Source organism: Perognathus longimembris, chromosome 16 (genome assembly GCF_023159225.1).
Source record: "Perognathus longimembris pacificus isolate PPM17 chromosome 16, ASM2315922v1, whole genome shotgun sequence".
NCBI classification, from domain to species: domain Eukaryota; kingdom Metazoa; phylum Chordata; class Mammalia; order Rodentia; family Heteromyidae; genus Perognathus; species Perognathus longimembris.
The window spans coordinates 10,889,847-10,907,289 of NC_063176.1; the positions used below are offsets into that span (position 1 = coordinate 10,889,847).

General features: G+C 32.8%; 1 protein-coding gene across 1 annotated transcript in view; it reads right to left on the minus strand.

The window, feature by feature from the left end:
• The window catches only part of Tecrl (trans-2,3-enoyl-CoA reductase like), a 51,417-nt gene that overhangs the window by 31,595 nt on the left and 2,379 nt on the right, over window positions 1–17,443 (minus strand). The window lies entirely within an intron of this gene.

Here is a 17,443-nt window from a genome sequence, read left to right on the forward strand (position 1 = left end):
TGTAAAGCATAAAATAATAACAAAATATAATCTTTGTTCAGTTTATCTTTTAAATTACTACTATTATTCAAATCAATACGGAGATCAAAAACACTGAGAATATAACTTAAAAATATTATGCTCAAACACCAACAGTGATGCTATTGTGTGAAATCAACAAAATCTTAATCTCAAAACATATTTTGCTTTTTTTCTATCTAAAATATTCTATTTTCAAAGCTCATGAGCATGAAATAAAATATAACTTAATACACAGGAGTAAGTACACATGCAGAGAGAGGAATGCACCTAAGGAAGTTTAATATATTTACATGCTTACAGATGACAGGAGAGTTTTTACACCACAATATCATGAAACAAAATCATCCTTTTAAAGATCATGGCTGTATTAAAAACATCCTAACTAATAAAGTACAGATAATGTACTAAAATACCTATAATGTGTATTGTCTGAATTTTAATAAATATGGTTTCACCAAATTTTCAAACTATTAGTCTAAAAGACACTGATAATCATTTAAATTTCAAAATTCCTCTAAATAATAATAATTTCATCTAAATACTAAAATCTATCGCTTTCTGTTTTACTTCTGCTTTCTATTAAACTTAAACACACAAACTAACATTGGATACATTGGTGTATAAAAAAGCCAGCCAAAATTAAGAAAACTTGTAAAGGGTCATTTATGAATATATAGTTCCTTTCTTTGAATATGTATTGTAAATTAGTAAAAATCCATGATCCTCAAATGTATACATAGTTTCTCCATTTTTTTTTGGTAACATAAAATCTCATGGCTCTTTGGAATACTTATGTAGGAAAGTCAAGAAAATTTTAGTAATGAAGTTCTTAGTAATATAATCATACTGCAATATAATATTTTATTATGTGGTAAACTATTACAATAAATAAAGATATTTTATATTGTCTTCCTTTAATAAGTTTTAGACAAATATTTGATGTATTGTTCAGAATTTTTACCTCTATTTTACATATTGTTATTAATATGGATAGCTGTAGAATTGAGCACTACTTTGAGATATTAAATACCATATCTGCTATTTTATCATTAAAAAGTATCTAGGGGCTGGGAATATGGCCTAGTGGCAAGAGCACTTGCCTCGTATACATGAAGCCCTGGGTTCAATTCCCCATCACCACATATATAGAAAATGGCCAGAAGTGGCATTGTGGCTCAAGTGGCAGAGTGCTAGCCTTGAGCAGAAAGAAGCCAGGGACAGTGCTCAGGCCCTGAGTCCAAGGCCCAGGACCGGCAAAAAAAAAAAAAAAAAAAAATCTAAAAAGTATCTAAAATTTTCTATATGTATGAAATACCCAAAATTTAGAATGTTTTAATAAATAAAGTTGTTAGCAAATGCATGAAAATGTTTATACAAAGAATAATGTATTTATACCCTTGTATATATTTAATTTTTGGCCTTTGATATTTAAAATGCATATGGTTGTTATGGTTTCATAGAGACTTTCATTTCATCTTTGTATGATTTATTCACACATCATTTTCCTCTGACAGGGTGTCACAAAACTCACAATCTGTCTTCTAGAATAACCTACTCTTGTTCATTTCATAATTGCCTAGTTATCTCAAGGAATACATGATTTTCAAAAAAAAATTCTCATGTTGAATAGTAAGTATTTCAATTTGGGCTTGATATGTGTTGACCTAGATTTTTATGAAGGCTCATTATCTGTGTTTACTTGTGTTTTTTTACGTGAAAGGATATAGAGAATAATGTTTATATGTTATTGTTGAGTCTGTTTCAACAGGTAGTGAACTACATAGTGTATAATAACATCTTAAGTCTCCTACAAGTCAAAGATAAAGTTGTAAGGAAAAAATTCCCAAGAGAAAGATATGAACAAAGTTTATAGACTTCTCCTTAAGATAAAATGATTAAAAAGACAATCCACCTTGCCATGATCAATTTTTTCAAGGATGCACACTCTTAAGACTAAAATTATGCTTATCAAAAATAAATCTACAGGGCTGGGAATATGGCCTAGTGGCAAGAGCACTTGCCTCCTACACATGAAGCTCTCGGTTCAATTCCCCAGCACCACATATATGGAAAACGGCCAGAAGGGGCGCTGTGGCTCAGGTGGCAGAGTGCTAGCCTTGAGCGGGAAGAAGCCAGGGACAGTGCTCAGGCCCTGAGTCCAAGGCCCAGGACTGGCAAAAAAATAAAATTAAATAAATAAATCTACATATAGAAGTCGATTGTAATACCTACTTTTACAAAACTTCTTTTCTTAAATTTCTACTTGATGTTCAGATGTTACGAAAGTGCTGATTGAGGTAAAACTTTGAAGTCTCTTTTTTGGAATACTTTTTGAACAAAACATTATTAAAAAAGAATTAGGTACCAAATGCTTCAGACATCTACTCAACTGAAAGATTGTGCTTATCTGCTCTTTCCTCTAGCTGTACTCAAAGCATAAAGAGATAAAGCTATGATAATTAACCAAACATATAAGATCTTTTGATTGCTGAATTAATGCCCCAAGTGGCTTTTTCAGATATACTTTGTTCTAATTTATTCTAGTTTATTCCATCTAATTTTCACCCACGTCTTCAGCATCCACACAAGGACAAATTGCCATTAAAGTAATTTATTCAATTTTACGAATTACATTTAATTGTAAGGATTGGAGAAATAAGTGGTTCTCCATCGGAAACCTTCAGATTCTCTTTATTATGTGTCTTTCTCATCAAAAAGAATAGTCTTAAAATAACAAGGAGAAAATGCAAATGCCATTTATTAGCTGAATTAAGTGTGTACGTCTCAATTTTAATGGATCATTAATGAGGGTGGCTTATTACTTAAGATAATTTTTAAGTTGATGAACAAAGACAAATTTTCAATCAACAAGGTGGTTGAATTTGTCCATGTGAAGTTTTATTCGATAGGAAACATACTATCTACTCCTTGTAAAACTATGTGATGATAATTTTCTGAGGATCTCCTAAATGAGAATTGTTCATGAAAGTACTATTTAGTCCACTGAAAGGAATTAGAATTAAGTGGGAAGAAAATTAATAACTTTTAAACTTGATTGAAGGAAGAAGACTTAACGACAAATGGAGCAATTAATTATAAAATATAAAGATATCCAAACATACTCCTAAGTCCACTGGTGCACACCTATGGATACAATTACAAAATGTCCAATGCAGACATCATTCCTTACTGGCAAGGAGTCTTTCTATTTTCACCGTACCAAGGACATTCCTACCCTAGGGAATTCTGGTTTAACACTGAGTAACTCAGGAGATATTTTCTTTAAATGTTTTTTTACTATTATTTTTTATTTTTTAAATAGAGAAGTTTATTTCATTGAAACTGCAATGAAAATAAGGAAGTCTGAAATAGCAGCTCTGTGAGGGTCAGTACTGTAAGCCTAAGGGGCTACTGATGTAACTTAGCACGCGTTTATCAGTATTGTAGTGACTTCTTAGAGTTGTATGTGCCTTGACAGTCATTTTAATTACCAGCTGGATTTTCCTATGTCAGAAGCAGGGGTCAGTCACCATGGACACAGTTTCTAGTTCTACACCCCAGCCCTTCACTCCCAGTTCGTCTATGTGGTCAGTCCAGACGGTGGTAGAGACCCTGCTTCCTTGTGACCAAGTCGCCATGAGGCAGCCTGTTTCTCCAGCTCCATTGGCCCTCAGACATTAAGGGAGTAGGCAGATAGGAGACTCTCTCCGTCACTTTGTCTTTAAACGGGCTTATGTTAGCCAATAGAATATAACGTCGAAAATTATGTTTACCATACATAATGATTTCTTATGTAAAATGAATGAAATGTTTTTATAACCTTAGAATTCATTTTTGGCTCAATTTGATTTGGTTTGTTTTGAATGAAAGTGTTTTTGTTTTTGTTTTTTGTTCTTGCTGTTCTTTCTCTGCAAGCCATGCTGGAACTTGCTGAGTAGTCAGATTGTCCTAAAATTCCACTTCATTCAACGGACTACTAGGATTACATGAGTACACCATTATACTTGACATAGTCTTGTTTGACTGTCTCTATAGAATACCAAAACAACAACAACACCACAACAACACTTCACTATGTAGAAAGAATGAAGAGCATATGATGGAAGTAGAGAAATCATTTAAAAATGTTTAGTTACTGACCCTGACTACATTTTCCTTGCTACTTAACAAGTTTCATTTTATCATGCATTGTTTGTCATCAAGTCAAAGAAATAGAAGCCAGAATTATTTCTGCATCATTGACATGCCCATCTCATAAATGATGTAACATATTGCCAGCTATAAAAAGTCATTTTGTTAAATTTTCAATATAACCGCTTATACTTCATGCTCACAAAATAGATTTGTCTTCAGTGATAAAAAAATTAAGTGGATTTTACATATTGGAGAATAATGAGCATCTTCTTACCGAATGTGTTAGAAATTTTGAAAATTGCTTGAATATGATATGATGTGCAAAGCTTCAACAAGTTAATTATATCACTTCAGCCATTCTTTGTAAAATATGTCTATTTAGAAGGCTGAGCGTATGCTTATGTCTCTGAAGGCCAAAGATTTCCTGTTTGAAAATGCATAAATCCACTAACCAATTCTCTTCAGAATAGTATGTTTCTTTTGTAATTGTATATATAATGTGCACATAACATAGAAGACTTAAAATTAATCAATCAGAACAGAATATCATATGTACTTGTAATTACTGCATATCATATATACTTAAATAGTAATACTTCTACCTTGCTAATTAAATCAATGCTCACCTTACTTTTAAAAACAAAATCTGAACAATAAACTAGCAGTAGAATTTTATCAGCTGCTAACTTTTAACATTCTGTTTATTCAAACTCATGTGTTTGGAATCAGTCCATTCCCATTGCTCTTGGTAGTTATTATTACCTGCTTGAAATCTGCATTAGAAACTTACTAACCATCTGAAATATTTAGTATCTAATGGATAGGTTAAGTATATAACAGACTCAATTAGTTGAATTGCTTTATGGGAAGAACATGCTATTTTATTAATATGGTATGAAGATTTATGTAAAAGCATCAAAACCCTAATGTGTATGCTAAGACTTAAGAAGAAATATTTGACAGTTAGATAAGAACTTCTCTACTCATATACATGAAGCCCTGTATTCAATTCCCCAGCACTACATATATAGAAAATGGCTAGAAGTGGCACTGTTTCTCAAGTGGCAGAGTGCTAGCCTTGAGCAAAAAGAAGCCAGAGACAGTGCTCAGGCCCTGAGTCCAAGCCCCAGGACTGGAAAAGAAGAAGAAGAAGAAGAAGAAGGAGAAGGAGAAGGAGAAGGAGAAGGAGAAGGAGAAGGAGAAGGAGAAGGAGAAGGAGAAGGAGAAGGAGAAGGAGAAGGAGAAGGAGAAGGAGAAGGAGAAGGAGAAGGAGAAGGAGAAGGAGAAGAAGAAGAAGAAGAAGAAGAAGAAGAAGAAGAAGAAGAAGAGAAAAAGAAAGAAACCTCTTCTTTTTCTTTGTTAAAATTTTTGGAGTGACTGAATATCTTCAATAATTAACTGACAAATATCTTCAAGGGAAGCTATCTTTCAATCTACTTTAATTGAATTTTAATAGAATGTGACTGCTGCAATAGTGGAGGTAGAGCTGTATAATTCAACCCTTTAAAACAACTGATGCTTAATTTTAAAGTGGTGAAATTAGTTGAAATTCTAACAGCTAACTCGTGGTCACACATGTTGTCTTTAGCCTGCATTTCAGAGAATGAAGTAATGTACATGAGGAATGTGGCAATGGTAAAGATGCTATGTTCCTATATGAAAATCAGCTTAATAGTCACTATAAAAACTAATGGTTACAGAGCCTATACCTCTAATCATCTAAAGTTTGGCCCAACATAGTCGACATTTTTGAATGCTAGAGCCATATAGAAGCACTGTAAAATCACTTCTACTCAGGGAATCAAGCTAAAAGTCCAGACCATGGATGACAAGGCATACACCTCCCAGATTATCAGCAAACTTAGAATTTGCTTAATAGTCACTGATGATTGGCTTTTAAGGCCCAATAATGCCCCTGTGTTTATTAGCTAATGTCGATTGATATTTTGAAAGTAATCCTCATACACTAATTTTGTACCCACTTTCTTCCAGGACTTTGAGCTAGCTTTTCTCGATGCTCATCTTACTGGGAATGTATATGATAAAGCATCTATAGTAACACTTGTGACATGTTCATTCCTTTTCTGTTCTATTTCTGGTAACTTCATTTGATGTATACCACGTCTTATTAGTTACTCTAATCAATAAATTTTACCAATTATTTTGCAACTTTTTTACTTGAATTTTCGACATTCAGATACAGATATATTCCCCATGCCCTTCCTGCCACCAATAAATAATTAAAGTACTGGTACATTATTTAAATAATACCTGCATTGCAGTCCCGTTCTTAGTATCCCAGTTCGTTAGGATAATGTGTGATATGCTTACCTCACAGTCTTCAAAATATAGAGTCTCAAAAAATAGTTGGATTTTTTTTCTTGTTTTGATCCCACATAACAATCATAAGATTCAGTCTTTCCCTGTTTTCCACATTTGACACAGAAGGTTTAAATTCACCCATCACCTCAATTGTTGATTATGGGGAGAAATAAATACTCCAAACTGTGCTTGATTTGTCTTGACATAAAATGGCCTCTATATATTCCTTCATGCATCCTTATTTATGAAAGTATGTCACACAAGTTAATTGAACCCCAAAGGTTTAGAGAATGATGCTTTTGCTGCAAAAGGTGGAGTATTTTAATTTCTTAACGTTCAGTGGCAAAAAAAATCTATTTTAAGCATCACAGGCTTGTAATCACAGAAATGTCTAGATATGATACTTAACATATAGATAATTATAAATTAGTTTCATGATACCACTTTATAAGACAAATGCAATTACTTTATAAGACAAATGCAATTACTTGATATCTAATTATGTATTAATATCCTGATTAAATAAATTAAGCTCAGATTAAACTGATTTTCATTAAATGAATCAAAGAGGAAATAAATATTTTTTCAATGACAATTTACTAGTATTGACAAATAAAGGACATATTTAGAAAACCATTAGTTTGTCAGATATATTGCTAAGTCACCAATTATATTATACTATAATTTACCTAAAGTCAAATATCCAGTAATTGTGATAGAACATTTAAAACAATCTGTCTGAAACAGAATTCACTTCTGAGAGGACATGAAGTGAGTGCCACATTTGCAGGCTTTATCTAGAAACAGTCTGATGAACTCAGCTTACTCCCTTTAATCCCAACCCATCAACAGGGGTTGTAAATTACTTGAGGATTGTCATTTGAAAAACCACCAATAAAGTATAGTATAATAATGGTATGGAGACGGTGAGGTTTACACGTGTGAAACCCTAACATAGGTTAATAGTTCATCTGGGAACTCTTATTTGAACTCTTCAGTGAGTGGTGCATCTGTAACACAGTTTTCATTTGAAGTGTAGAGACCAAGGATGTAAGGCACTTGGGAGAAGCAATGTCTACTTTAGAGGGGCGCCCTTTACTCTCATGCTTGTGCCCATAAGGATCCTTCTGTGTACTGAGACTCTGCAATTGATTTCAAGAGCTACTCTTGATTATTCTTTTTTTCAATAGAAAACTACCAGCTGGCCTTTGGAAGATCCTCAATGTGAAAATTTCTCTTAGTGTCTGTAAGAGGCTGCCCCTGAGACCCTCAGACACCAAGAAGCACTAATGCCTACTGGAAACGGGTAAATGTTCACATCTCATATATACATTCACGTATGTAGCTTAGAATATCTATTCGTTTTTATAATACCACAAACAATGCAAATGCTGAATAAATAATGTTTTCATTATACGGCTTAGGAAATAATTACAAGAGTCACGAGCCAGTAAATGCTCAGTATAGCTCGGACTAACATTTTCAGTTGACCACTGTTTAAATTTCTGCAAAAAGAACCCACACAAAGATCTGACAGTATGTTGAAGAGAGAACAATTTAAAAAGGAAGGAAAGAAAAGAAGAAGATGAAAAGAGAGGAGATCATGTTCTAGTATTACATCACTGTAAATTCTTGTAACCACCAGACATTAGGATTGATATTATCTTCACAAAGTGCTTTTGATTCATGGAGAAATATCATGTAACTATGCAAATAAAAACTTCACAACACAAAGGAAGGTCTACATAAGTATGTGTGAAAGTGAGCTTATTCACAATTATGTACAATGGTGCATAGGTGCTGTCATTATACAAATTCTAACAAACAAGAAATATACTCAATTGCTTCTGTATTTTTAATAATGCAAATAAGACCCCAGAGAGCACTATATTTTGTTTGTGTGTTCAGAAGGATATGGTATGAGAACCTTAAATTTTTAATGTGATATAAATACCATTATCTATTGCCTGCATGTATTTGCCCCTTTGGGCTGCGCTAAGTCTTTAGACAATTTAGCATATTAAATAATATATTTATAATTCAATGATACTTAGATTCCTCCTAATTTATTAAAGGCTAACTTTATGATGAAGTGCTAATGAAAATGGGAATTATTATATAATTTATAGCACAAAGTAAATGAAAATAATTGATTTTAGAAAGCAAGAGTTATCTGTGGAACCCTCTTGAAAGGATTGTTGATCCGGCAAATGAGGGCTAATAGAATTTCCCATGTCTTCTGTCTGTGGAGGGTAATATGGATGACTTACCCAAATACGGAGTTTGCTAGTGACTTCATTTGGGACCACCTGACCTACATGAGAAGTGCATTTTTTTTCTTTTTAATGAACCCAGTCAGCTTATGCTAGTTTGCTATAGCAAACTCAAGTGACTAAAACACATGACTGATAAGCAATGAAATCTAAATCAAGGAAAGAATAAGTGCCGTTTTGTGTGCACCTATGTTTAAAGGTTCAAACACATTATAAAGATGTGGTCAAAGATTGATATGTATATTGAAGTACATTGTATTTAGTCTCATATGTAGACTTATACATACACAAAACACATTTTAAAAGGTTTATCAGTAGTTTTTCTAGAATAACATGAAAAATCTGACTCACCCTTTCTCTATTTAATTATTCTGTACCATGTTTTATGGTTGTAAAATTTTCATTGTTAAATTTATATAGCCCAATGTGTTACATATATTAATTATATATATAATATTTATTCAATGGTCAGAACTATAGCAATTTTTTTTCAAATTTTTATTATCAAACTCATGTACAGAGAGGTTACAGTTTCATACATTAGGCATTGGATACATTTCTTGTACTGTTTGTTACCTTGTCCCTCATACCCTCCTCTCCCCTTCCCCTTCCCCTTTTCCCCCCCCTGAGGTGTTCAGTTCACTTACACCAAACAGTTTTGCAAGTATTGCTTTTGTAGTTGTTTGTCTTTTTTTACCCTGTGTCAATTTTGGTATTCCCTTTCAATTTCCTAGTTCCAATACCAGTATACATGGTTTCCAATATACTCAGATAAGATTACACAGATAGTGTAGGTACAACCACAGGAAGGTGATACAAGAACATCATCAATAATAGAAGCTGCAGATACACATGGGACGTTGAAAGTAGTTACAACTGTGATATAATAATCGTTTCCATAACAAGGAGTTCATTTCACTTAGCAGCATCTTAGGTGTTCATAAGGGTATAGCTATTGGGCCTTGTGATGCTCTGAGAACTATAGCAATTTCTTTGAGAACATTCTTTGCTTGGTTTTTCATTTGGAGTGTAGGGATGAAAACCTGGACCCCAGGTACCTTAGAAAAGTGTTCTACCACTGAGCGCCACCTCAGTCCTTCTTTTGGAAACATGTTTATGTGAAGTGACATGTTACTTACTTCTCCAGTTTGATAAGGTGTGCCAAGGAAATGCTAGGAAACAATCAGATAAAGACCTGGCCCAGTGTCAGCTGGTTGAATGGGAGGAGGTGGTTGAGTATTTGAAATGCCCAGATTCCTGTAATATCACATCTTCTCAAATGAGACTCTAAAAAGCTTTGCTTTCCTACTTTTCCAAAACGGCTTTGCCATGGTCCTCTATATTTTGTCTTCCATATGGTTGCCAAATTTTATTTTCTGTAAGTTAGATCTGAAACAGTGCTTCCTTAATTTGGAAGAAACGAGTCTAATTGCTTTCTCAAGGCATGCAGGCTTTCTCTCTCCTCAGTACCAACTACACCATTCCATTCTCAGTGTGTTCCATTCGGTAGTATTACACAGGAAATTACAGCACTGCAGTAGTGATGCTTGTTACTTCCCTATCTCTTTGCCTTTACTATGCTAATTCTTCTGCCTGGGATGTACTTTCCCCACTATCAAGACTAATGCATCACACACTTTTTTTTATTTTTAATATCCTTAAAGCGCTTCTTCAGCTGAATCTTTGTTGTTCATCCTCATTCCTAAATTTCTATTGGATAAAAGAGTGATTATGCCAGCATTCAGTTAGTGTTAAACTCTATGTGCGATAGCACCAAGTTACAATTTATTTTTAATGTGTCATCTTTCTTTCAAAGTGTTTTCAAGTATATTGGAATAAGAAATAGATGTGATTTTGAATCTCCATAGTAATTCGTCACAGAGCAAATATCATTATTAATTTGAATAAGATTGGCATAAACCTCTCATCTATGTGTATTTTGCTTATAGTTTCTGCTTCAATGCCAGTTTCCTTTCATGTTATGTAATTCTTATTTTCTTTTATAAACATATGTTTTAAGCTATCAACTTTCTTAATTTAATCTTCCTTTAATTTCACAACATATCCAACTTAATTTTTTTCTTATAATGAACAAAATTGCCTTTTTCACCTCATTTTCCAAGTTTGTTTCCCCCTTTTAATGGTCTAAAAATTTGACAGTTGAGTATTAAGCTTTCTTTTTAAAATTAATAATACTAGCCGATTGAATCTCACTATTTTACCACCTCTGTGATGAGTGTAATCTTTTGAATAAAACCTAGAGGATGGCTCTGGTATGCTCCAATTTTATAAACACATTAAGATCATTTTAAAATAACATTTCAATCCCTTTTGGAAAAAGTCCCTTCTCTGTCATCTAATTATTTCTCAAACTATGTAATAAAATTCACTGTTTTCATATATTGATCCATTGTAAAATGTAATGAAAATATTAGAAATAAGTACTGTTACTAAATATAAGCTTCATATTATTATTACTCTAATTATAACATTGAACAAGCACAAAGTTACTAGTTCAAATGGCTGTAATGGTAAATAAATGTACATTAACAATCACTGGGTTGTGTAATATTAAACTAGAAAATATATATATGTTTAAAGGAGACTCAATGTAGCACATGAAAGCTTGTCTGTCATCCCATTTAGGCCACCAAGAATAAGAGGAATTGTGGATTACAGCAGTACTGATTCCAATACACTTAGGTATACAAATCCTTTTGATCCTGAACTCAAACAATAAAATTTATTAAATGTTCTCTAGAAATACTGAGTACCATATAAAGCTAAGACAAAGAACAAAGAAATGATAGAAGGAGACTCACAGAATGTGCTAAAACTGCACGAGAGGACATAGCTGAAAAATGAAGTAGATCCAGTTTTTCCAATAGTCTGCTACTACCAAAGAAATACATTTGAGTAAACTAAAATTTATGGCTCCTCATTGGTTTCCATACCACATTCCAGAATGAAGAGTCCTTCAAGTCACTGCCTAAATTTGTTTATGTTCAGCAATAAGCACAGCATTTCATGCAGGAAATACAATAATTCTCTGTCTTTGTCATTCCTTAAATCCTCTCTCTCATATGATTTCTTTCTTTTCTTTGCATAAGATACAACATTGCCTATTTTCTCATTTTCTGACTTTTTAAAATATCTTCTCTTTAAGTGATAGTTTTGCTCTAAATATAATATAATACTATTATCTTTAAACCTTTTTTTTCCTTTCTCATTCATCACATTTTTACTTACTACTTGAATTGATAAAATGATTATCTACATAATTTTACTTTGTAAGTAAATTGCTAATTTAATGGTAGAACACTGGTCTAACATACTCAGGTGTCAATGTCTGATCTTCATTTGCCCAGAACTGGAGTCTGTATGTATATGTATCTGTATGTATATGTGTGCTTCTGTATATGCAGATATGCATCCATATGTCTATGTATATATAAACACACATGCATATACACACATGTATGCCTAAAACCTCAGTCCTGAGCTAAATTTATTCATATTCCAATTCCTGTTATGAATTGATTTTATAAGAATCTTCATCTAAGTTGAATAACAAGTGATTGCTAGTGTCCTCTATATTTGTCATATAAATAATAAAAATATTAATAAATTAAGAATAAAATACCATAAAAGGATACAGTAAGAATCCTTTCCTTGGCAATTAAATGTACCCTGTTTTGTCCTACTTCTAAGTATCTATCATCACTCCCTATTTCTGTGCATTCTATTTACTATGCAGGATATAGATAAGAATAACTTCTCAATTGAAGTGTTTCTTCCACCCAACTCAGTTATCTTCCCTCCTTTGCTTTGTTTGAATTATGCATTATCTCAAACACATAAATCATAGAGCACTCAGGCAAATGTTTGAACAAATATCTACTTATACATAGATAACTGATTATCAAACTCAAATATGTCCATAGAGAGAAGTACAGAATAGTGAAATCTGGCAAATCTAAACTAATTTCTGAATGCATATTCTATAGTATTTACCTATAAGTACATCCCAAATGAAGAATATTAGCTCGTATATAAGGAAATCATAAGGTCATCTTGGTAAGTTAGCTATAAACAGACAATTAGATCATTGTATATTTAAGGGAAAAATGCAAACTTTTTCCTCCAAATGAATTCACATAAACTGTATTTGCCACATAATTATTAATCATATATAGATTTCTAGAACATATGTATAATACTTATTTCAGGAAATTATGTTATCTAATCATTCTACGAAAAGAATAAATGAATATCACAAAAATTAAATTACAATAGACTTAATTGAAAAGGATTATTTGAATTATTTTCTAACAGTCTAAAAGACTTTAACATTTCTAACAGATCCCCAACACATAATGTATAACTTTTATTTTTAGGATATTAATTCTAACTAAAATAGTGCAAAAAGTTACATTCAATATAGAAACTTCAGGTGATATTAGAGCATATTTACAACAGTTTCGTTAATAGGAAACACAAAAATAAAAAGTGAAGTAAAATCACAATAGTAAAATAAAATGCTAAGTCCATAAAACAATGATTTGCAAGGCTGAAATGCAGGTAAAAATTTCTTTTACTTTCAGGAATAAAATGGGCATAAATTAGGAAAATAAATATTTTCTCTAATTATATTATATACTATTAAAACATACAACTGGTTCTGTCAGAAAATCTAATTTACAATAGGCAATATTAATCCATATATACTGATTCTTCTGAAATTAGAACCACATGTTGTGTTATAGAATTCCCACTTCCTTTCATAAAGATCAGTGGAAATCTGGACTCCCTTGGATCATTCTAATTGATTATGCTTATTCCTGCTTGGGGAAGAATGATTAATCTCTCAGCTTCAGGTAATTAATAGTTAAATAAGCATTTTGATCACATACTTTGATCTTAATTTAGAAATATAGAGAGACTTTCAATATATGTGTAATTTTCTATATTTGAATGTTAGCTGATGCTATTTGATTTCATATATCTAAAACACAGGATAAGTATGAGACTTCTTTTATGTCAAATGGGAAGAAAAATAGGCAGACATGTTTTGAACATATCACCTCATCTTTAAGTATGTCTGAATCAGAAGTCAGATGTCCCTACCATGAAATTCAGTTGAAACAGAATTTGGGCTAACGCAAATATCTCAGTGACAATGTACAAACATTCCCAGAATGTGAAGCTTGATTCTGCTATACATTTTATTTAAATATATGTGACAAAAAATCTTCTCATATATAGGAAGACTAATTAATAGTGCTTGAATCATTTTTCATAAAAAAAATATACTAAAGATCAGGGATCATGAAACTTTGTCTCAGGACAAAAGAAAGCAAACGCTCAGATTCATATTAAAATTCTGGTCTAATGGAATTCAAAACATGATTAAACTATTCCCTGCTAATTAAAATTATTTCTTATGAGAAGTCTTAGAATAAAGAAGACAGGCTGGGGATATGGCCTAGTGGCAAGAGAGCTTGCCTCGTATACATGAAGCCCTGGGTTCGATTCCCCAGCACCACATATACAGAAAACGGCCAGAAGTGGCGCTGTGGCTCAAGTGGCAGAGTGCTAGCCTTGAGCAAAAGGAAGCCAGGGACAGTGCTCAGGCCCTGAGTCCAAGGCCCAGGACTGGCCAAAAAAAAAAAAAAAAATTTAAGAATCAAGAAGACAGGATAAAAAAGAAAAATGGAAGGAGAGGATTAGGAGGAAAAGAAAAAAGATTGAAGGAGAGAAGAAGGAGGAAGGGAAGAATGAGGAGTAGAAAGATAAACAGGGGGAGGAAGAGTTAGAAGAGGAGGAAGAAATAAAGATGTGGAGAAAAAGGAGGAGGAGGAGCGGACTTTCTAAGGCACATGACATTCATATTTTATATGTGACAAAAATTAGTGAATGTGCTTCACACCATGTGTGAGAAAATACATTAAGAAATTCAAACCAAAATTAGGAATGCTTGAACTTTCTAAGTAAATATTAAAGTTACATTTTACCACTCTCTTTCTATTGTTTTCTGATGGGAAGCTAATATTTCTACTATAACAAAAATTGGAAAATTATTGAGGTTTTTTATTTTTAAAAAATTAAGCACTGCTTAGAATGGTTTTGTTTTTGCCATAGAATAAAAACAAAAGAAAGGACAGTGAGCTTGAGGTCAGTTTCCTCAGAGAGAAGATCAAAGGGAAGAAAAGGGAAGATACTGGAAATATTTATCTACACTGCTTTTAGTGTTCTTACCATGCTCTTGAATCAGATATGCTTCTGACATTTTCCAGAACAGAAGTAAAGCAAGATACACAACAACCCAGAGTGAATGCATTGTAAAACTTTAAGATTTAATTTTCCTACTATCTTATATCTTTTGAAGCTCCAAAAATACTCTTTGAGGATGTTTAGCTTGTATATTATACCTGACCATTTTATAATCCCTGATTAGTTGTATAATTTATTTATTTTATTCCTGGGCTGCAACCAAAATTTAAATAATCATCTTCATCAGCCTCAGAAAATGTGTGTTACCTTATCATCAGATCGTGGTTATCTGTTAATAAATTATACATTAATACAGAGTTAAATTATTTGGCACCTATGAAATGGTGGTAGGAAATATATTTTATGTGAATATATTTACATCTACTCCAGTGATGAGTAAATCACACTTTTAGTTTTAGTAAATCACACTTCACTTTGTAAGTATCATGGCTAAACATGAGTAGAAGTCTGCAAATCATTTACTCCAAAGTCATTTCTTCAACATTCACTAAACACTGCATGAAGCACTACAATGAATGCAGAAATTACTTAAGTGTAGAACAATAACATTTTAAAGCAGATATCTATGTAAATGAATGGATTAAGTAAAGCAAGCTAGGTGACAATGCGTGAAATACAGCATGAAAGGAAAGATAATAGAGAATGCTGGAACACTTTGTGGTCTGAATGATTAGGGAAAGCTTTCAGGAAAATGTGAGATTTGATTCTAAGGAAGGCATGAAGAAGTTTTGAGGACACAGCTTCCTAGGCCACTTCTGGTTGCCACATAGAAATAGTGAACATGCTGAGGACAAAAACAGGGTAAAGGTTAACAAGGGCTGGCAGGAGAAGGAGAATTTCTCAAGAGTCTGGATACACTCTGAAGGTATCATTAAGAATATCGCTGGTATGTGTGTCATGAGACATGAAACAGATGAACCGTGATTTGTCCAAGTGCTTGGCTTAAGCATTTGAAGGACACAGTTGTCACTTATTTACTTGGAGAATTCTATGCCAGACATGTTGAAAATGCTCAGTTGCAGATACCATAGGATATCTGCAGAAGATACAGATAGATAAATGATAGGAAGAAAGAGATACTAGATCAATTCATGGATACATGGATGAAAAGTTGAGTAGGGAAAGAATAGACTGTACATAATAAGAACCTCTTGTTTCCATATCTTGGAGTTCATGTTGCAACACTTCATTATATATAGACCTATGTATTAATCAATCAGGTGGTTGAGATTCCCTGTTGAGGATATCATAGACATATTCTAGTTCTTACATAGGAGGGAAACTACCTTGCCTCTTGTATAAGTGATTATTCGACCAGGGGAAGGGAAAGGGAATCACAAAAACATCAGGTCAAATGATGAACTAAAACAACAATGATACTCACTTAACACAACAGGTTGGATATCAACCTTACAACTTGGAGGGGGAGTGGAATAGGGAGGGGTAAGTGGGAGAAAATGAAGGATGTAGTAACACTGTCTAAAAACAAATGTCATCATTACCTTCCTTATGTAACTGTAACCCCTCCTTCTGCTCATCGTCTTTTTTAATAAAGACAAAAAATAATAAAAAGAATATTGTAAAAATATGAAAGTCACCAGTACATTGATAATAGTTCAAAATAGGAGGTTTAACTATGTTAAAGAACTATAGGTAAGAAAAAGGTTTTATAATGGATTGTGTTTAAAATTTACACCTTATAAGTTAAATGATTAAAACAGGAAAGAGAGAGAAAGCCATAAAGTTACATAGGATGAAAAATTTTGGTGCACATGTACATATTTACACACTTGTATTATTGTACTGTTAGAATCCACAAGAGTATGTGAAGGAGAAGCATTTGTTAATATTGAAAATAGACTCTATGGCTTTTCTCAATGGAAATAATTAATACACATCTAGGCTAGTCCAATTAAAAGTTTACAATAGCTCAGTAGCTATGTCCATAAGATGATGCTAAGCAAAATGAACTCCAAGTTATGAAAAGAAGTGGTATATCATTGTTGTTGTTTGTTTCAACATATCATGTGAAATTATGCCTTCTTTTTTGTACTTCTTTCCTGTGGTTTTACCCCTGATATCACTGTAACTGATTTTAGCATCCTGGATATTTTATATACATGTATTGAAACTAAGGAAGGGAAAGGAAGTGCCAAAACTGAGAGACAAAGGATAAAAAGACAAACCAATGCAACTGCAATACTTATAAAACTATATTGCATAAACCAACTGCACAACTCAAGGTCGGGGAGGGAAATGAAGAGAGAGGAGTGGGCGGAAAAAATGAGGGACCAGGTAACAAATTGGATAAGAAATGTACTCACTGCCTTATGTATGAAACTGTAACCCCTCTGTACTTCACTTTAACAATAAAGAAATGAAAAAATAAGAAAAGGAAA